General features: G+C 38.4%; 1 protein-coding gene across 3 annotated transcripts in view; it reads right to left on the bottom strand.

Moving 5' to 3' along the window:
• ADCYAP1R1 (ADCYAP receptor type I) overlaps positions 1 to 22,330 on the bottom strand; it is a 233,279-nt gene extending 210,949 nt beyond the window's left edge. For 2 of the 3 annotated variants that reach the window (XM_063452737.1, XM_063452739.1), the window contains exon 1: positions 21,983 to 22,330. The gene's annotated coding sequence lies outside the window, so the exon portion shown is untranslated. Of the gene's footprint in view, positions 1 to 20,896; positions 20,977 to 21,982 lie in introns of those variants that run through there. The other variant, XM_063452738.1, reaches the window with a different exon arrangement.
• Positions 22,331 to 24,134: the final 1,804 nt, after the last annotated feature.

The following is a 24,134-nucleotide window of genomic DNA, read 5'->3' as shown; positions in this document are numbered from 1 at the left end:
TTTAAAGACGAGGAGAAGCATTGTTTCTCTTAGACTGGAAACATGATAGGTTAATGTAGTGGGGGTAGAGCTTGGGAGAGCGTTGACATTTTTGGGGACTTTGAATGATGCTACATGTACATCTACCTACATGGGTGGGAAAAAGTAATCTGCTATGAGGGTGGAGAAAGTACCACATCCTTTCTCCTCACGTATAGCTCCCAAGAGGTTATAAATGAACTGGATACGTTTTTGCTGGGATTTGATAAGATATCAGGGATTTTCATCACATGTGCAACATGGACATGGATGCAATCACAAATTATAATACATGCATATGGGGTCGGAAATAAATGACCGTCCTTCTACCTCTTATTGCAGTTATAAATGTTGCCACTGCACATGTGGTATATGGTGTAAAAGACACTGGTAAGGAGTTATAAAATAAGTACTTTAAATCCAAAGCATTAACCTTAACATATGAATGGGTAACATGAGTATTGTTAGTTCCAATTAAAAGATTATTCCCTCATGTCTTGTGAAAAACGATGTCATATTCGTACAATTTCATTAATTAGCATTGGTTTCCTTGAGACCCAGCATTAACATCAGCATGTTGTTGTAAACCTCTACCCCTAGGTACCCCTGCTTTTTTAATAGTTAGATAATAAAAAAAAGTACATATTAACACTTTACATCCATTATTTTGTAAACACTACAAAGTGCTACATCAGGTCTATGATACATGACCTGTAGTCATGTTTTATTTCACTTCTCTTAATTAATCTACCAGTTCTGGTAATTATATCATATATACATATAATTATTAGTCTTCTTGAGGAATGCAGAATCCTTTCTCAAAAAATACATGCCTCACAATTCTTGTTTTACATACTACGAAATCTAAATCTAGACTCTTGGGGACTTTTTTTTCACTGTCTTGACACAATAGAGTATCATCACATTCCACCCTCATATCTACTCTGTTCCCATGACCTCAGCTCCTTTTGTTAAGCGATTAGTTCAAACTTCTTTCACGCTACTTGAAAAGCTACGGCAAGTCTATTCCATTTCCCATCTTCTTTCTTTAATTTTGCTTTGACAGACTGAAACTGCTGATATCTGACCGGCCCCACACCCAGGACTCTTTCACCTACTCTAGACCTCCATTCTTCCTAGCTGGCACATGTGACACTAGAACGCTCTTTCCTTTGTTTTGATTTGTTTTAATTTTTTCCCCTTAGCGCTTCCTTTATCCATTCTCATGCTACTTTTGGTCAAACTAAAACTTGCCAATAACATGCCCATAACTAGTCGACTTACCCATTGACTCTAGAAGCTTTCATCACTGGTAACATTATTATAGTAAATAAAAAATAAATGTGGTGAACACATACTTAGGAAAGATATCATACAGAGAGGTGGACAATGTTATGGGTTTCGTAGTCCATAATAAGCAGATAAAGAAATGGTGCAGCAAATTTCCAGTCTAGACAATTGTTCCGTTACTGTGATAGCAACCTTAATTACATCTTTATAGATATATATATATATATATATATATATATATAGTTTGCGATGTGGTAATGTCACTGGTTTAGAAACGGAATAGCTGTCAGACCACCTCACAAGTAAGGGCAAGACATATAACAATATATATCCTGCCTACCTCAATAATATTAGAGTAACATGGACCTAGAGAGTAATGCCAGCTTGGACAGTGCCTGGATTAAAAAGGTCAGCGCCAGATACTAGGGAGCCAGGTCAGTCTGACAATAAATGGACTACTGGTACAAACTATTCCTGGACACAGAGTGAGAACCTAGACTTGCTTGACTGTTACTACAACAGCAAACCCAATGAGAAAGGCTACATTAAACAAATGTGGGAATTGTAGATTATTACGAGCATGATATCTACCCTAACACCAAAACAGCTAGTTACACAATGTTTAAACATTGTAAAGAGGAAGCTAGTATCACAATTATGATTACACTAAACATCATGCAGGAGTCATGAAATTCCCTTACCCACACCTACAGAGGGTTGCCAATCTGAATCTCTGCCCCAAGATGGAATGCAACAGATGTATCCTGGCCAAGAGAATAGCTGGTCACCATGGATGTCAAAATCCAGAAACTACTTACTATAAATGGAGGATTCCACCTAAAATGCAGCGCTCAGAGACTGCACAGGAAGGAAGGAGATCAGGCCCTGATGAGTCTAAAGACCACAATCCTAGATAATTCACAAGTACATCACGAACATAGCTCCTAAAGACGAAGTGCTAATGAAATGCCTGAAAAAAACAACAGATAGAGGAAGAAAAGGAGGAGATTCAAAGTGAAGACAAACCTCTTCCTGCCAGTATGGCACATAGTTGATGTGGCTCACATTACAAAATCCTACCAGTGGTTGGAAAAGGTAGGACTGAAAGACTGCAGTGAGGCACTAATATTATACAAAAAAAGGGGGAATAGGTACCAGCGCTGATATTCAAAAAAAGTAAAGAGGTGTATATACAGAGAAAATTGGAAAATTAGCTGCTAAACACTGAACAAAGTGGCTTCCCATAAGACACAGCGAATACAGTAAACGAAAAAATATATAGATAGTGTAGTGCTTCTACGAATATAACTTAAAAGTAGTAGTTACCTAAAAGGTGGATGGTAGTCTACATCCAAATACAGACTTATAGGTGTAATGGATCAAATAAAATCAGGCTCTGTAATAATGTAGAAAAAATATCCACATAGTGTAAAACCATACTGACATAAAGACAATTAAAAAGTAGTAATAGGAACACTCACAAACATAGAGCTATAAACCTAGCTCTGGTGTGGATAGCTTTGGGTCCGTTTAGGCAACCCACCCCTATATTGGAGTTCTGTATGTGGTCCTAGGAGAGTGGGAACAAAGGGAGACCGCAATAGGGTAGCACAGTATATATCCAAATGTAATAAAATGGTATGTAAGAAATATACTTACAAACCTAGAGCCCCTATGGCTCTGCAGTCTTGTAGTGTGTAGTAAGGGACTACACTCCCTAAGATGCAAAAAGTCACCGGTCACCAGGATAGAAAATGAAATACTTTTATTTGATACACTTTAAATATAATAAAACAATAAAACGGAGCAATGTCCACAGTGAAATCCCAGTGAAATCACTGTGGACATTGCTCCGTTTTATTGTTTTATTATATTTAAAGTGTATCAAATAAAAGTATTTCATTTTCTATCCTGGTGTCTTTATGTCAGTATGGTTTTACACTATGTGGATATTTTTTCTATATTATTACAGAGCCTGATTTTATTTGATCCATTACACCTATAAGTCTGTATTTGGATGTAGACTACCATCCACCTTTTAGGTAACTACTACTTTTAAGTTATATTCATAGAAGCGCTACACTATCTATATATTTTTTCAGGCACTAATATTAGCAGCAGAGGAACAGGCTCTCAGCACTCGACAACACCCAAGATGTATAAGATAAGGTGTGGAAAGAGGCCTCCAAGACAATCCAGCACATAGTAGCCAGGTGCAAGATGTTAGCAGGGACAGCATACACAGAGAGGCACAATGCTGGGAATGTGCACCAAAATATCTTTACAGCATATGGGCTGAACCTGCCTAAGACCAGATGGGAGATGCCACAAAGGGTAGTTAAGAATGACAGGGCTAAGATACTGTGGAACATTCAGATCCAGAAAGACAAGCAGGTAGTGGCCAACCAACCTGACATTGTGGTAGTGGACAAGGCATGGACGGCTGCAGTGATGGTGGATGTGGCAATACCCAGTGACTAGAACATTAGGAAGAAGATGAGAACAAAATGAGAACAAATACTAAGAAAGAGCAACTAGACATGATGTGGAAAGTGACTCCCAAGTGGCTTCAGCAGATTCCATATCTATATATATCCATCCAAAATAATTGGAGTATTGCAGTGTGCAACAAAACCTTTTCATTTTTTAACCAGACGAGCAAGCTTTTAAGAATTGCTATCCCTGCAAAGTTTGACCTTTCAAAGTGATCTTCATAATTTCAACAACATTTCACAGTATGAAATGATACTTCCCAAAATTTCAAATGCACAATGCCCCTACAGAAAGTTCTGAAGATTGTGCTCTTTCTAATCGTACTACTTTAAAAAAAAAATAAAAACAAGTTGTATAAAAAAAAAAAAAAAAATACTTATATTGTAAATGTAGATATTAAAAAGCAATTCATGCTGCTGTAATAAAAAAAACACTTTAGATTGGTATTAACTGTGATGTAGGTTTTGGCATAGTAAGGCAGTGTTAGGTGGGCATCTAAGCTTATGGAGAACTTGGTGTTACTGTTAGAAATCATATAGTTAAAAGGGATCAAAATGCATACTAGACTTTGAGATTCATTTGGGTTGAATTGCAATTTGGATAAATATGGCACAATCAGGTGTACGACTGTATTCCCAAAATGTACCCACATTACAGACCACTCAAAATGTGCAATGTGGAACATGTTCGATACGATTAAGTCAGGATTCTGCCTATGGTACCAAAAAAAAGAGGTGAGTGATGGGAAAAAGATTATAAAATATGTGCATATTTTGCAGTCCACTTCTTATTGGCACATATTCACTTCGCTTTTTTTATTTAAAATCTCTGCTCTGACATTCTTTCGAGCCCAACTTGTATTTGGACAAAATTCACACATCCGAAAGAATTTGCCAGTTTCAGGAAAAAATGGTTCAGTCAAGCCAAATGTTATCACTGTGGTGTCTAAGGTATATTGTTCATAATGAACAATCCTGATCAATTGAATGCATTACAAAAATCAATTCACTTTATAGCGGCTCTTGTAGTAAATGCCAGTTCAGTCCTTAGAAAGGCGAATAGACTTGGCTGTAGGAGCTGTATCGCTGTTCAGAAAGGCTAGACAGATGGCTTGGCTTCTATATGTCAATATCAAGGATTTGTGTGTGTGTGTGTATGGATGTGTGTGTGTATAAATGAATGTGTGCATGCTTAGCACTAAGCTGAAAACTGTACATTTTTCTAAATACATCTTTTAAAACATTATTTCCTAAAGGCACCAAATCTCTCTCCATCTCTTATTTTTCGTGTTTTTTTTCTTTGTGTATAATAACCGTGTATAGATATTGCGGTAACACTAATGATCCTGCACAGATCAAGTGAGAAGAAGTAACCAATATAGGGGAAAAAAGGATGAGCATAAAAATGTCTATATTTCTAAATTACATTATATATTTAATAAATATGTAATATAAAAACGTACATTTTTTTTACCCCCTTTTCTTTTTCCCCCCTCAATTGTTCTATAAATAAAATCAAAATTTAGAGGCTGTCCCCCAACCATTAATCATCTTTTTTTTCATTTTTTTTCCCATCAATAATTTTTTTGTTTGTTTTTTCACGCCAGAGTCAGTCTTACAAAATGAAACTGTTCGATCATCACCTGTTTAATTTGTTTCGTGATTCATATGGCGATTCAGAGTTATGGAATTCAGACATAACTGATCGGCCAAAACTCCAATCGGCCAAAATTCGGAAGAAGCCCAATTCATTTGAAGCAGAATATACAAGTGTATTGATTTGCACAATGGGGTGGCCAAAAATAAAGTACAGAGCTATCTTTTATTCATGCCATAATGTCCTTTTCTAGCAGATCTATCTGAGTAGATATGTCTGTTTGTTATTCTGCACCAATTTCCACAAACAGAAGATGAGGATTAGAGGACTTCATAGAGAATTTTTCCAATGAAGTAGCTTTCAAGACTATTGAAGATGCTCCACCATCTTCATATTTATTAAAGGGATACTAAAGTCACCATGGCCACTTCATCCCCATGAAAAGGTTTCGGTGTCGTGCTTCATTCGTTTTAATCCTGCACTTTTTTCTAGAAATTGCAATGTTTTACATTGAAGAGCGATAGACTACTTGGCTCTGTTTATAGACTACTCTGGTCTCTGAATCGCAGACTTTTGATCTGTTTCTCTGTACTCCTTGAACCGGTCGCTGTTTATGCTATTGTTATGTTTCTCAGACTGTGTTCTATACTATTCCATGTTAAGCCTAGCCATTTTAATGATCAGTAATTCATTTTCTATCTGTTCAATAGCTTTGCCTACATGTACCTGTCTTGACACCTATTCAGTGTATTTCGCCCTAATCTCAAGGGAACGGACAATTAACTCTACAACAATCTCTCTCTGTCACACACTGCGCTAACCTAGGACTCCACTGCAGACAAAACCGCATTCAGAGGTGAGTCATGGTTGAAGATTACCCCCAAGGGTCTGCTAGTACACAACATGGATTTGGGGATAGTATTCGATCACCAGCTAGAAAATCAGTATGATTCAGATTTTTTCCACAGAGATAACTCAATAACGAATAATTCAGTTAGAAGAAAAAGAAAACAAACACAGTGTTTACGATCAATGCCTTTCCTTTTTTTCCTTTTCTGACGCATTAAGTCCACAGAGAGCTAAAGAATACATTTTATTAGAAATGCTTATCTTTTGACCTGGGTGTAATACAGAGGTCCCAAACTCTAGCATGCTTTTAACATCTGCAAACTCCACTAAGTATATAGAAGGAAGTCAGAAGTCCGACACCTGCTCTAAACCCTGTGTATGCAAAGAGTTAGATTGGTTTTTCAGTGGGAAACAAATACCTGATATGAACCTTGCCTTCTATACTATACCTCCATCCAGTGAACAAAGCTATTCCCACTGTACAACTCACTTTCTACCATGTAAGGAGAGGATTTGGTATTACTTCCCCACACTGTACATATGTTGTACATTCTACACTCCCACACTATACACTGTTTATTCCCACACGGTACATTCACAACCATTCACACACTGTACATAAACTGTGCTTTCACCACTCACACAATGTACATGAGCCGCACATTCTCCATTCACACACTGTACATTCACACACTGTTTATGAGCTGTACATTCTCCATTCACACACTGTACATGAGCTGTACATTCTCCATTCACACACTCTACATGAGCTGTACATTCTCCATTTACACACTGTACATGAGCTGTACATTCTCCATTTACACACTGTACATGATCTGTACATTCTCCATTCACACACTCTACATGAGCTGTACATTCACACACTGTACATGAGCTGTACATTCTCCATTCACACACTGTACATGAGCTGTGCATTCTCCATTCACACACTGTACATGAGCTGTGCATTCTCCATTTACACACTGTACATGAGCTGTACATTCTCCATTCACACACTCTACATGAGCTGTACATTCTCCATTCACACACTCTACATGAGCTGTACATTCTCCATTCACACACTCTACATGAGCTGTGCATTCTCCATTCACACACTGTACATGCACTGTACATTCTCCATTCACACACTCTACATGAGCTGTGCATTCTCCATTCACACACTGTACATGAGCTGTACATTCTCCATTCACACACTCTACATGAGCTGTGCATTCTCCATTCACACACTCTACATGAGCTGTGCATTCTCCATTTACACACTGTACATGAGCTGTACATTCTCCATTCACACACTCTACATGAGCTGTACATTCACACACTGTACATGAGCTGTACATTCTCCATTCACACACTGTACATGAGCTGTACATTCACACACTATACATGAGCTGTACATTCTCCATTCACACACTCTACATGAGCTGTACATTCTCCATTCACACACTGTACATGAGCTGTACATTATACATTCACACACTCTACATGAGCTGTACATTCTCCATTCACACACTGTACATGAGCTGTACATTATACATTCACACACTCTACATGAGCTGTACATTCTCCATTCACACACTCTACATGAGCTGTACATTATACATTCACACACTGTACTAACCCCTACCTCACATACCTGTCTCTTGCTCTCTCCTAAAGGGCAGCCCACCTTATTTGACTGTAAATTCCTGTCCTAATGTGTTTTACACCCCACCTCCTATAGTCTGTAAGCTCGATTGAGCAGGGTCCTCTTCAGCCTATCGTTCCTGTAAGTTTTCTTGTAATTGTCCTATTTATAGTTAAATCCCCTCTCATAATATTGTAAAGCGCTACGGAATCTGTCGGCGCTATATAAATGGCAATAATAAGAATAACTGTACATGAGTTGTACATTCTTCACCCACCAAAGATAGAACTGCCAGAGTTGCAAAGGTTGCAAGTGCGACAAGGCCCCTGGGGTGTTCCATGTGTCACAGGGGACCCTGTGCAATTGGTGACGGTCATGCAGCTGCACCAGGGCCCACAACTTGGGTGGCCCATCAAGTGGCCCATGCACATAGCGCTATCCAATGGGCATCTCTGATCAGGGACCCATTTAGGCGCTGTAGGCCTTTAATAGCGCGACTATGAGAGGGAAGAGAAGCTGGGCCAGAGACAGAGTCCCATTAGTTTTAGCCAACATCTGTGGAAGCCAGATCACACTGGACCACAGGGAAGCCACCCTCCTACACTCAAAAGGCATGGAAAAAGGAGGGCAAATAAATGTCCTAAAATAGGAAAATGATTACTTGTATAAGAATGTTTGTCAGTGTGTGTATCTGTATGTGTGTCAGTTTGTGTATATATGTGCTTGTTTGTCAGTGTCTATGTTTATCAGTGTTTATTTGTGTTAGCATGTGTGTATGTGTGTGTTTTAGTGTATGTTTATATGTGCATACATCCCAGCATTCAAATGTCAACACTACATACAAAACCACCCCTGCTTTTAAACACAAGCACACCACTGTATCCAAATGCAGTGCAAATAATTGCAGGTGCATAAATGCATAATATGAATAAATATAATGTATATATATATATTGCATAAATAAAAAAAACAACAACTTTGTTTTATGATCCGCTTTAGGGTAAACAAACCTATATTTGGTATTGGCAATATGAGAACACCGATAGCGAGAACCAGGGTTTATACATAGATATAGCACATTCATACAAAATAAAAATGATGGAAACTATTAAAATAGGTATTGAAAAATAATACTCCCAGTAGTCTGTGTAAATAAGATACATTGTTCTTTTTAGTTTGATAAATTGTTATAACTTGCCTGAATTGTCTCACAACATCTACAGATACGTATTCCTAACACTATAGAATCCCTTTAATCCTGTGATGTAAACATTGCCATTTTACAAAACAGTGATGCTTTGCATGAAAGGGTTAAAAGTGCAGGACTTTCAGGGATAACGTGGTCTGGGTGGCTTTAGTGGTCTTTTAACCAAAAAAATGAAAAAAAAAACCACATTTCTGTGTACTTTATTTTGTAACTTTCTCCTGAATTAGAATCTGTACTCCGTAATCCGGGTTTATACTTATTTCCTGTGTTAGCTTTGCAATCACGGTTTAAAATAAAAGTCACGTATTACTTTGAATGACACCTTGCATAAAAAGGGGGATCAGAAGTTAAATTTTTTCATGATTTTGGGAAGCGATCAGTAATTAACTCGTAGACCTTTGTATTTAGCCAGAATCTACTATCCCAGGGGGACTGCAAAGTACAGCCATTAAATACATTTACAGCCACTAAACTCTTAACATTAAACACCGTATATGTGACAGATCCCTGAATATATATATATATTAAACCAGGGGGATGCACTCACCTGAACATGCATACATGGGGTGCTGCGGGGGCCAATTTATACAATACACAAAATCCAATGCACTCACCTATCCACTAAACAGCAACTTCAATGTTGACAGATTTTATTACCGTATATACTCGAGTATAAGCCGACCCGAATATAAGCCGAGGCCCCTAATTTTACCCCAAAAAACTGGGAAAACTTATTGACTCGAGTATAAGACTAGGGTGAGAAATGCAGCAGCTACTGGTAAATTTCTAAATAAAATTAGATCCTAAAAAATATATATTAATTGAATATTTATTTACAGTGTGTGTATAATGAATGCAGTGTGTGTATAATGAATGCAGTGTGTGTATGAGTGCAGTGTGTGTATGAATGCAGTGTGTGTGTATGAATGCAGTGTGTGTGTATGAATGCAGTGTGTGTGTGTATGAGTGCAGTGTGTGTGTGTATGCGTGCAGTGTGTGTGTGTATGAGTGCAGTGTGTGTGTATGAGTGCAGTGTGTGTGTATGAGTGCAGTGTGTGTGTATGAGTGCATTGTGTGTATGAGTGCAGTGTGTGTGTATGAGTGCAGTGTGTGTGTATGATTGCAGTGTGCTTATGAGTGCAGTGTGTGTGTGTGTGTGTGTGTGTGTGTGTTGCAGAGCCTTGGTGGGGGGTGGGCAATGCTTTTTTAATTTTTTTTATTATTTTAATTTTTTTTATTATTTATTATTTTTTTATTTAATTTAATTATTATTATTTTAGTATTATTATTTATTATTTTTTATTTAATTTAATTATTATTTTAGTATTATTATTTATTTAATTATTATTATTATTTTTTCTTCGTCCCCCCTACCTGCTTGATACATAGCAGGGAGGGGGGCTCCTTCCCTGGTGGTCCAGCATTGGTAGTTCAGTGGGGGGGAGAGGGGGGCTGGCAGAGCTGTAACTTACCTCTCCTGCAGCTCCTGTCAGCTCTCTCCTCCTCCGCGCCGTCCGTGCAGCTCCCTCTGTCAGCAACCAGTGTAAGTCTCGGAGAGGTAAGTACAGCTCTGCCAGCCCCCCTCTCCCCCAGTCTGTATTATAGCAATGCAAATTGCCATAATACAGACTATTGACTCGAGTATAAGCCGAGTTGGGGTTTTTTAGCACAAAAAATGTGCTAAAAAACTCGGCTTATACTCGAGTATATACGGTAGTTTTTTTAACGCAAAAATAATGGGTGTTTAGTTACATTATATGATCATACATTGCATAAGTCTGCCACAACGTCAATGTACCCCATGTCTGGAAGGTCCTACTCTGACAGCCTAATGTCTGCTCTTATGAGTTAAACCCACTTACTTGGAGAGAAAAATCCATCTGGGGTTCTCTGCAGTATATATTGTATATATAGCTATAGTCACAAACTAAAACCAGTGAACATTTTGGCCAGATAGCAATAACATTTGTAAACATAATCAATATAACACATAAAATATTATTTATTGTTTTTTCTCTCGGTTTGATATTAAAGGAACACTTTGGGCACCACAGCAACTTCATCATCATTAAGTTATTGTGGTGCTAGGAGAGTCACTAAGGTGGTTATTGACATGCAGGGAGAGTCACTAAGGTGGTTATTGACATGCACGGAGAGTCACTAAGGTGGTTATTGTTGTGAACTCAACGTGAATGTCACATTTTAGACCAAAGGAGCTAAATTTAGTAAATACACCTGACAGTCTGCTTTAAAAGTAACCAAACTATGTCCGACTTCAACTGCTGTTAACACCTAGAAGAACCAGTCGACATCCTTTGTTGTCATAGCAATCTGGTCTTTAATTATCCAAGTTAGCTTGACAACTCCTACTCATTCCGTGCCGGCTTTATACTAATTATGCAGGGTATTCCCTTGTAGCATAGGAATCTGCATGAAATCTATTGTCTTCATGGGTGGGGGGGGGGGGGGGGGGGGGGATGTTGTTAGGTTTTAGTATTTGAACTATAAGAGTCCAACCAGCTTATGGGGGTACCAAAAGTCACAGCCTGGGGAGGATATGATAGAAAAAAGGAGGAGACTATATTTAAAGGAAGTAAAACTACCACAACAGGAGGACATCGTCTTAAGTTATAGGGGCAAAGGTTTAAAAATAATATCAGGAAGTATTACTTTACTGAGAGGGTAGTGGATGCATGGAATAGCCTTCCAGCTGAAGTGGTAGAGGTTAACACAGTAAAGGAGTTTAAGCATGCGTGGGATAGGCATAAGGCTATCCTAACTATAAGATAAGGCCAGGGACTAATGAAAGTATTTAGAAAACTGGGCAGACTAGATGGGCCGAATGGTTCTTATCTGCCGTCACATTCTATGTTTCTATGTTTAACAGTTAAACACCTGCATTCTGGTTACCCCACTGGAACAGAGGTGATATTTACATAAGATGTTGGTGTTTTCTACTTTATTCACTGCTATATAAAGAATATAAAAAGAATGAAAACACCAGAATAAAAATGATTTATTTGCTTTGAATATTATAAGTTTACGTGTATATAGCCGCTGTTATCACGGTGCCAGTTATTACTGTTATAGTCCAACATGTTACAGAGCTATTCAGTAATTGACACTGTCCACTATAATTGTATCTTCACCATCTCTCTCCACGTTGCTTATCTAACCCACCATTAAATTACCACCAGCCTGTCTTTCTTTTTTTCTTATTTTTCTATATCAATCTCTCCCAGTGCTGACCCAGAAAATCTTTATCCTCCAACCCTCCATATTGACATTGTCCTGGTTTCTCCAATCCAAATCAGCTCCATTAATAGGTTCCTCATATTGTGAGCATGATAATGCTGTTATCTTTCATATATTTTGTCATTTTTCCATCATTGCCAAGTCTGTCTCCTGTTATTGTCAATGAAATCATATAACACTTGCCTATTCTCTATGTGATCATCTCTTCCACCTACACCAAATGCTTACATCATCGTACACATCTCTCCCAATGTACTAACTATACCATTACCTTTTCTTACACATTATCTCTCCAATTATCTCTACTCATTATATCTCCCATTTTTATTCAACACCGGTCATTAACTCTCATACAATATTTGTTATCCTAACACCATATAACATTTTATCCTACCCTTCACTGGACAGTCTCCACTACCTTTCTGGTCTATTCTTGGTTTTCCCTCCTCTATTCTCTAACACCCCACTATATCTCTACCTCTCCTTATTTCCACTCTTGTTATATATCGACGCTACAATTCCAAACAGAATGTTTTCCACTCACTATGGTTTTTATCAGCCATCTCTCTCCTCCTCGGCATATCTTCTAGATAAGTCCATTATCCCATTTCACTAGCTTTTCAGCCGTATTGCAAAAATGGAAAAGGAACCGCACTCAATTTACTTAAGGCAGTGTGCTTAACTGAACCAAGGGCTAGCACAAGCCCAGAAGATAATAAATATTAGAAAATGGGTCCAGGGACTCCCAATGACAAAGACTCCATTGGGAGTCGAAACATTGCAGGGTTCCACAAGTTCCAATAAAGGTGCCTGAAGACATTGGAGTTCCTGGACCCTTTTTATTACACTGGTATTTATTATCTTCTCAGCCTTGTCCTGTTAATAATTGTATCCTCATCTTTCCAACTCTGTTTTAATGAAATGTATCCTTCTCGGTTTAATATAAATCATTGTATCCTCCTATTAAAATAAAGTATGTTTCTTTATCTGTGAATATGCTTTGTTTATACAGGTTTGTCATCATTTCTGATTGCCGTTGGATGCAGGATTTGTGAAGAATTGTGTCTGATTGTAAGTGGTAAGGGATACGCACTGTCATTAATCCTATCCCTGAACTGTTGCAATGCCGAGAATTCGCAAGATCCCCCGCTGATTCTCAACATTTCGTTCAATGTCTGTTCATGTGACAGCTATCAAATGTATGGCAGTGGTACACTATGCATCATATTAAATGATTCCATTATAACAGTCATTGTACAAGATATTGCAATATTAATATAGAGAAGCATGCATGTTATTTTTTATTATAATCGTAGTTGTAACGGACCGTTTCACTTACAAGAGGGTAAAACCCATTTTAGGCGATAATCCCCTTTACAGATGCACAGGCAGCTACTGCAAACACCATTCTCCCGACTGGAGACACACGAACACTGAATCCGAGAAACCTTTTAAATTCTCCCAAGCATATGAATGCTGTAGACCATTGAATAGGAACCATACGAATAGGCTTGTACTCCTAGCAGTCAACTGGAACAGCATGCAATAAATCCTTCCCCCCAATAATGAGACGACACATCACTTTGAGGGTAAAACAGGAACTCTGGACTGGCTCATCCAGCCTGGCTTTTATTTCCAACTCACACATACAGGCCACACCCAGGGGGAGGCATAAAAGAACCAATGACATAGATGTTACCTCCCACACATCCCCTCCCCTTAGTGTGACACATAATCCCATTATGCATACAGTGTAAAATATACTTTTACACAACTTTCATAACTTTAAAACCATACATCACATTCACAAAAAAATACATATCCACAATCAATCCATTCAGGGGAACAACATATTAAAAAATGGCATGAATCCGACCAGGGGTTCAAAAGTTACTAAAAGTATATTTTGTTCCTTTCTGGCTGGCAGAAAAACATCCCCACAATGCACCCTGGTTTCCTCCCTTCTGCCCTGGAGTTAATTGGAGAAGTAATCCAATTATCCAGGACTAGAGGCAGACTCCATTAACCACATGGTTGCAAAACGACATAAAACACTTTAAAATACATAAAGTCACATTTACACATAACACACAGACATTTCACCTATCCCCAGATAGCTGGGATCTGCACGCACAAAACTACCGAATAGCGCGCAGATCCTACTCACACAGTACAATTGCCATGGAGCTAAAGTCTTTCCCATAGTCTTTCATTATATGAATAGGCTCCATGGTATGGCTATCTGGGGTATCACATTCCCATAAAGTCTGGTCCATAGTCCAAAGGCAAGAGGCGGGCAATCAGCCCCCTCCAAGGACACGTGGCGAGGTCGGTTTCGCCACAGTAGTGTATAATAAACTGCTGCATAATTTTGGTTTACACAATCACCAACTTAAAACAGTGTTTAACTGCGTGCATTACCGATATGTCCACAATTTCCGTTATAGATTATTTTTACTGCACGATATAATGATATATATAGTGCTGAAATCGGTTCTATAGATATAAAGGAAGTATAATTATAGGCTCATTGAGATATACACATTTTCACCTTTCCCCTTAATCTTGTTTTCCTTTCTCCCCTTATTTTACATCACATTTTAACGGTTTATAATTTTGTTTCAAAATTTTGTTTTGTTGTATCTTTATAAAAATAATTTATTAAAAATAACTTTATTATTCGTTAAAGACAACAAAAATGTGAGCCTATAGTGAGTGATGGTTTGATATTTAACACTTAGTTTATGGCATTTTGGGTAGAAGATTTACTAGCCAAGATGTACCATTTATGCTTACATTAATCCCAATGCTCACCCTGTCAGACAGAGAACGATTACTGCAAAAGTTAAAAAATATCATGATTTTGTGCGCTAAGAATGGCCACTCCCATACTGGAAAACATGTCCATCTTTTCAATCTTTTTAAAATCGATTAATTCTATATGTATGCACAGGAGCAAACCTATAAGGACAACATTAAGGGACACTATAGTCATCAAAACAACTTTAGCTTAATGAAGCAGTTTTGGTGTATAGATCATGTCCCTGCATTCTCTCTGCTCAATTCTCTGCCATTTAGAAGTTAAATCACGTTGTTGATGCAGTCCTAGTCACACCTCCCTGCATGTGACTTACACAGCCCTCCTAAACACTTCCTGTAAAGAGTCATCTAATGTTTACCCTATCTTTATTGCAAATTCTGTTTAATTTAGCATTTAGATGAAAGCAGATATCTTCTGCTCTAGGTTGCTAGAATCAGCAAGAGCCTCCTGTATGTAATTAAAGTTCAATTTACAGAGCTGGAGATTCAAACTTTTAACGTAAGTTACATCTGATTGAAAATGAAACCATTTTGCTTTCATGCAGGCTGTGTGAGTGACAGCCAGGGGAGGTGTGTCTAGAGTTGCATAAACAGCAACAAAAGTCATTTAACTCCTAAATGGCAGATAATTGAGCAGTGATACTTCAGAGGCATGATCTATACACCAAAACTGCTTCATTAAGCTAAACTTGTCTTGGTGACTATAGAGTCCCTTTAGTATAGCAACTTAAAGTGACACTCTGAGCACCAACACAACCTTAATGAATTTGACAGGTTTGGACTTCATCAATATGCTGTATTTATTGCATGCTGAAATCGTCATCTTTTTTGCACAAAGCAAAATAAATGTTTTGTTGAATGCTGCACCATATGCCTGCCTCTTTAGCCACACCCCTTCACTCCAGAAAAAGACTTCATTATCAAATAAATGTACACAGCTCAGTCACTGACAGTACTGAGTAAGCTAAACTACAAAACAACCTGCATTGGAAGAAGACAACACACAGAGAGACATATAGTAAGGATATCACTACCTGTTTATAGTGAGTAGTAAAAAAACACATCTGTGCTGAGTGGTGCCTGTAACTGCACTTCCCTGAATAATTGGGAAAACCCTACTACAATAACCATTTACAGAACAATAACCACATATAGAACGATTCCTGTTAATAGTTCTAAGTCATAGTTACATACATAGTTACATAGCTGAAAAGAGACTTGCGTCCATCAAGTTCAGCCTTCCTCACATATGTTTTTTGCTGTTGATCCAAGTCACTACTGGTTTATAAATTTCTCTGTCTGCAGCCAGGCTATGAATTAAAAGCCTCCCATTCAGAGCTGCCGGGGCTGAGTCTGTGTACACACGTTTGATAAGGAAGTATCTCTGGTACAAGGGGGTGTGGCTAAGGGGGCGGGCTTACGGTCAAGCATTCTGCAAAACATTTATTTTCTTATTAAGCAAAAACTATAAAGATTTGAAGATTTCCAAAAAAATACAGCATATTATTGGGGACAAAAATCTATCAAATGCAATATAGTTATATTGGTGCCTGGAGTGTCCCTTTAATATTACCACTCCCTATTTTAGTCTGAGCCCTACTAGTACCATGTTATATTCTCAACATTACAGCTTACCTGTTATCAAGTAACACTCTGTTCTTATCACTGTTGCTATTCTCTGCCCATTTTGCATATTATTTGTTAATTCTGATTGATGTCCTTATGTGATCATTTCAGTTTACTTTTCATTTGTTTCTTGCTCTCGATTTAAAAGAACACTAGTCTAACTTAATAAATGCATATTTTTAATGCATACAAATAATGTTTTGCAAAATAATAAAATAAAAAGAACAAGCTTTGCTACATACTTACCCTGCATTAGCTGCAAATCGGACTTCTACATTTAAATGTATCTTCTCCTTTCCTACCCAGCACAACTGTCCATGTTCATGCTGGGCAGCTTTCAATCAAACAACACTCGCTGTGCATGCGCGTTAGATTCCCCCTGGCGATGATGTTGGAAACGGGTAAGGGTTTAAAAGGTTTTTACCCCCCATTCATTGCCACAGTGGGGGGAGGGTGGAGGGACACGATAGTGTAAAGAATACAGCTTTGTAATCCTAACACTACAGTGTTCCTTTATGTCTAGTCTTGACCATCTTGCATCAACAGTCCTCGAAAATTGGCATTTCACATTAGAACTAAAAAATGGAACAGGACAGCTAAAAAAAAATATAGTTCATCCCAAATCTTAGCTGTTCCTTGATCCCTGTTTCCAATTGCAAGTTAATTCACTAGCATCTGCATTCTTGAAATCTGTGTGCATTCGCACCGCGCACACCACAAACACTAAATAAAGAAAGGGTCACATTAGGTAAACACCATAACAACTTGCAATATTTAGCTATCACTTAAAAAAAATGTAATGTCAGTTCTTTCCTGTAGGGTCCCTATAGAGCAATTTCTACACACAGTATGCGCAGTTAGAAACAAGGTAAAGTAAGACTCTGAAACACAAAGTGATTTTTATTTTTTTTACTGGAGCAAAGCCAATTTTTTTACGCATGGACTAAGAAGGTATATATTCACAGGCGCCTGCTGTTTATATGAATGACAGATAATATATGCTTGCTGTAAAACTAGCAACATCGGTTCATCGACTAAAATAGATCAATGGGTCCATTTACTAAACAGAGATTTGTGGAGAAGAAATCCAGTTGATAATTTAAGTTGGAGTATTCGCCGATTTATTTATTTATTTTCATCTCACAGAAAGCAGCCAGCAAATTACAAAAGAGTGGGGTACAAAGAAAAATTTGTTAGATTTACAATTAGTAGGTGTCAATATTACTCAAATTAAAGATACTCGCTTTACTGACGAGGACAATGAAGGGTTCACAGCTGAGATGGCCTGTGGGTAATAGAGATTTTTCAATCTACTAAAGTGAGGATTCAAAGAGAATTTCAAATTTAAGACCAGAGAAGCCCAAACTGAAAACATGGGTGAATTAGAGAATTTTTATAATTCAGCTATTTTGACCTTAAATTTGCAATTCACTTTAATTTCTCACTTTGGTGAATAACCCTGAGAGTTTAGAAACATAAATCCCCATACTTGTGTGAACTCATACATTAAACTTATAACGAACTAACAAATTAACTAAAGACGAGAGAAAAAAAAAAGTTGCAATCAAAAGGTTAACCTTTCTAGTATATGCTGTAGACTGCTAGAATTTGTAATGTATTCACTTACTGGGAGGTGACTGCAACCTCTCCACCAATAATGGCTCTCCTATTATTATCTACATAAGTGCTGGGCGTATACCATAAACTACTACCCATCACGGGCTAGGAAACACATAGCTTAGTATTATTCAGCAGTTTCATTCATAAAGAAAAAAAATATATATATAAATGAAATTCCAGCGTCAAGGTTAAAAGAAGCCACAGCAAAGCTTTATTCATATAATTCCCTGCAAGCTATGCGGAAGGCTGTCAGGGGAGGTAATAATTGTAATGACGTAGGTGCAATGCTTACATTTTGGCATACAAGTACTTGTACTGGTTGGAGGAAGCATGTTTCTCCCCATGACATATTTGTTTTGGGGGATGGGAATATAGTAACAACGATTTTTACAAAATCACTGCAATTATATGCGACTGATTTCAGGAAAGCAGAAACCATGGCAACGAGTACAGGTTGTTATGGTGCTTGGAGCATCCCTTTAACCATCCATCTCATCTCTCTCACTAGTTTATGTATGACCATTAAACAATGCAGGACTATCGAGATGTGTCGTACGCTCAGTAACAGGGATTGTACAAAGCTACAACCACTGATGAAACGTTGCCTGCCTTTAGAATGTCTTGGCATCACGAGTTTTTTAGTTCTAATATGTATGCATATTTACATGGTGGCCTGCAGTAGCGTATTTTTTTATCAAACTAAGATGGGTTTCAAAAAACAGTTCATCAGCACTGCATACCTAAGGCTTCTGGGGATGCTAATCCTAGCAAACAAACGGAGGCCAAATTTGCAAATTCAATGGAAAAGGAAAATCTACATGCATACCCAGCACACAGTAGAAAAAGCTTATTAAGTGTAATTCTGGGACAAAGCATTCTGAAAGTGGAACAATCACAGTGGAAGCCAGTGATATTTTATTGCAGATTTCTAAACTTTCCCCACTGTGTGCCAGTATCACCATCAATGCGTATGGCCCATTGAGCGTAAGATTGCAAAACAACTGCATTTTCATTAGACCTATAAAATGCCTTCAATATGCAGGAACTGATTCTCCCGGTTTATTCACCTAGAGAATGACTGCGGAGAGATTATTACCATCTTGGAAAATTAAAAAGAAAGTAACCAAGATGTAAAATTAAATCTCAGACTTTTTATTATTATGTGGATATGTTGGCCTTAAATTTTAAAAGTTGGTTGCCAACAAATCACTGTGTAGTGAGTAAACCCCTGCACTGTCAAATGTATGAATACTCAGCCGAGAAGCTGTAATCATTACAATAACGCTCATTCAAAGAAGATTAAGATGTGTTTTATATCAGAATAGTTCTTTACAATTCTCTAAGTCAATGATTTAAACCTTTTATAGAGCGTGTTATTACCGTGTAAACTATTTCCACATATGATGATTGTAACGATGATCAAGAAATAGACGATGATAGATTATTTCTTTCATTACATCATAAAATATTTTGGGGACATTTTATAGAAAGTGATAGGCTGAGAAACGAGAATCGGACTGATTATTAAAGATCAAATTCCACCCGGTGTAGAGGCAGATATGGCAAAAAGTAATCATACCCACTCTCCACATCGCAGTATGCACCATGTACGGAGGCTGCTCTGTTACAATTAGGATTGGGTGGGCTATGGCGCATCAAATTGGAAGAATTAGAAAAAAAAATGTATTATGTACATGGACACAGATAACATTTACTGTCATGTCTACATTGCTAACAGCAGCATGTCACATCCAGCCTGACCTGCATAATGTCAGATAATTAAATTTTTATAGAAGGACAGGTCGTTTAACTTGTTACATTGTCTTACGTTCAATGAGTCCGTCAACAGCAATATATATTATTGTAAAATAATGCATTCAGAGCAATAATAAAATGCATTATGCAAGTTCCACTGCGCAACATGAATCAATACGTACATATCGGAAGATAAAACATTATATCAGTTGCAATAAGAAATTTGCTTAGGCTTTACACACACACACACTATATACAGGTATATATATATATATATATATATATTTGGAGAGAGAGAAATTCTAAATTTATTTCAGATAGATAGATAGATAATTTTGTTGGATTGCTTGAAATTTGAAGGAAAAAAAATTCTTATGATAATATCTATATTCTTCTTCACTAATGCTTATTGATATTTTTTTTACTGGAGAGAAATAAAAAAAAAGTCTATATGTATTACAATAAGGCATAATAAAATGAAATCTGTCATTGATGTTATCGGTTCGACCAAAGTTGTACCATCCGTCCATTCATCTGTCCATCCACCCAACCTTTCTTAATTAGTGTTGGACCAAAGCTAGGCAGACTCTCAATAATCTGAGCTCATTCCACATGGACAATAAAGAACACAAGGTCAAGCGAACAACAGCACACAATATAAATGTCATAAATCAAGATACAAAGGGTCATTCAATAGAATGGCATCAACAAATAAAACTCACCGTAGCGCACCATCCTTAGCACTGGTAGAATGTGCAAGATATTTGATGTAGTTGCTGTGCTGCCCTATCAGAATATTGCACGGATATATTGATCCTGTGACATTGCAGCAGACATTCCAGTCTGCATAGTGTATTTAAAAGCATTTATGCTGTGGGCTTTTTCTGTGTATATTTTAAATCCAATCATCTTCTTCAGCTTTTAGAATGAGGATGGTGCATCCTTAACCAATCATTTTCTCTTTAATATAAACTTTAAAATAAATCACCGGGGCAACAATTTTTAGCAAAGTCTTAAAATACTTACAAGGTAATTGGAGTAATGAATTTTTCATTTTTATTTTTTTCCCCCAAAAAATATATTTCTACGAACAAAATGTGGAAAATCTGCAATTGCATGCTTATAAATGAGACTTATTGTAATGAAGATATACTCTGATTTAGTAATCCATGTTTAAAAATATATATTTAACACCAGGTCCAACTCTATCAATTAGCCTGCCTTCACAGCCATGTTGCAATACACAATACGTGATTCTCATCAACAATTGTGGTAGTGAGCTGGATTGCAGTGCAGTGTAGAGAAACTGGAGGGGGCAGCTTGCTTTAACCTACTTTTAAAGAAAGGCTAACCAATGGTCACTTTGTGTCTTTTAACAAATCATCTTTACAGTGAAACAGAAATCATAAACACACACAAACAAAAAACATCAACATCACCTTTAAGATTTAGGTTTAAATGAACATTTTCTCAGATGCTGTTTTGTTTTTGTAAAACCCCTTGCAGTATGTCACTGTTACTGCAGCAATTCACATCGACAATGACAACAAGCAGAGATTATTCCAAACAGGTTGCAGCAGGGAATACAGATACACACAGACTGTGATCAGGAGAATTCTAGATAATGATGTATCTGCATTTAGAAATTATTTGTAAGAAAGATACTTAATGTTTGTAAACAGAACCAGTAAACCTGCAGTGACTGTTAAGAAGCCACATCTGCAAACACATTGATCCTATACATTGTATCACATTTAGTGCATGGATCTATCCCCTGGCTTTCATTAAGACAGTATTGATTGACTCACCAAATGCAGGCACACCATCAGTTTAGGAGGCAGGCAGATTGAAGTTTTGTGCAGGTGTTGGCAGGGACCAGTAGATTTAGAATGAGCTGCACTAATTAAAGAGCTTTGTATCTGCAGATTTTCTCTCCCTCACTCAAAATGCAGATAAATAAAGTACTGTATGTGGTGTGCATTGCAATGGGGGATGAAAGAATTCCCTCACACAGGGCATCTAGCACATGGTATCCAACTCAGAATCAGGGTAATCCATGGGGGTGCCTGGGACCTGGCTGTGTGAGGATGCTGTGATTTGCAGCTCCTTGCTCCTTCAATAGACAGAGCATTGCAAGACTAGCAGGTCCTGCTGAGATGAAGACCACCCTACAGTGAGGGGGGGGACACAACCCAAGCCAATCACATCCATTCCACTCTCCTGATACATATTCAGATATTGCACTTGGCCAATTAGGGGATGGCTGGGATGGGTCTGCTTTAAATGACACTAAATCAAACCCAGTCATTCATCTCCAGAGAGAGAGGAGCAGGCTCCCTGAGATAGATACAGAAATGTCAGCTGCTGGTGTGTACTGGACTGAGCTCTGCAATACAGCAATCACAGGACTGCAGTGCAATGTGTTACTGAGGCGATGGCTAAGCGTTGCCACAGATTTTCCCATGATGCTCAGAGAGATGAGTGGCTGGCTGACATCATGGGGGTTGCACTCCCTCTACACCAGCTGAAGTGCCATAGCTTAGGCATCACAGCTATGGAGTTTAAATCACAGCCAGCCTGGGCTGGTACATGAGGTCAGAGACTCCAACTGCATGGTGTATAGTTTGCATGGTGATGGGAGTTAGAATCCAGAGTTCCAGGAGAGCAGTTGACAAATTACACAGGGACATGTGCAGGGCAATCCTGGCACCATAACCACTAAAGTGGGCTGTAGTATTTAAAGTGCTTGGCGTGTTCTTTTAACAATGCTTTTGTGGGTGTTTACTTACACATATCAGTTTTTATTGTGTCAATTTCCCTGTACTTCCCCTGCAGCTTACCTTTTGGTGGTGGAGGGGGGTAAGGGTGAGGAATGCCAGTAAGTAATGCACACCTGGTCTCCATCATTGGGAAGCAGGTCAAGGTAGTGAGTAACACAGACTCCTTACAGGTGCCAAGGGCATTCTGACTGCCGCTGCCTGCTGTGATAACGAGGTATTCGAGAAGGTTACAGATAGTAACGCAGCATACGACGCTGCCGAACACTTGGTGTCTGACACCTGGTCTGCCTGCATGGGGACTGGGGAATCAGCCATGGATAATACAAAGAAAGTGGTGACTGTTTCTCTGAATCCAAATGTCTTCCTGAGAGACTCCGTATAAATACAGGCATTCCTCACTTACCGACCGGGTTCTGTTCTTACGACATGGTCGTAAAACGAATTGGATGATAAGTGAGAATGCGCTAGCGAGCATGCGCAAGAGAGCAAGTCTACGACTGGGGGTAATTTCAGTGAAAGAAGGCACAGAGCCACACCATAATCAAAATGGCAGCCACTCACTGTCATGTAACTATGGCAACAGAGCAATGTATAGAGATGCAGATTGTAGGCAAAAAGAAAAGAGATAATTGTTGTAGCGGAGCTCCCTGTACCCCTGCTAAGGCCCGCTTTCTAGCTGGAACAAGGGACAAACCGCAGCACTTCTGCCCACAGTCGCCGTGGCTTGACTGGGGCCCTGGAACCGCTCCTTCCTGGAGCCGAAGGGGGAATTAGCTCTAGTCCTTACAAGGACTTTCCCCGTTGAATCTCCTGCAAGCTGGAACAGCAGACACAGGAGTAAATCTCCTTTCCCTCCAATAACAGGACGACACACAGTTTTGGAGTGTAAGCTGGAATAGATTTTAATGGTGCCACATATAGCCTTTTATGCAAGAGTTACGCCCACATGGACCTTGTTGGGGACAGGGAAACAATCTTCCAAACCAATAACAACACATTTACAATGTAAGGCACTCCCACACAAGGCAAACAATCCCTCCCCTCTGCCTGGGAGATAATTGGATCAGATACTGCATTAACCCAATTATCTCCAGGCAGAAAAACACACGTTTCTAAAAGTACCTAAGTACCCCAAAACACATGATATCCCCACGAATGTCATATCCCATGAAAGCCCTGG

The sequence above is a fragment of the Pelobates fuscus genome, chromosome 4, assembly GCF_036172605.1.
Source record: "Pelobates fuscus isolate aPelFus1 chromosome 4, aPelFus1.pri, whole genome shotgun sequence".
Lineage (NCBI taxonomy): Eukaryota > Metazoa > Chordata > Amphibia > Anura > Pelobatidae > Pelobates > Pelobates fuscus.
This window is presented reverse-complemented; position numbering and strand designations above follow the sequence as displayed.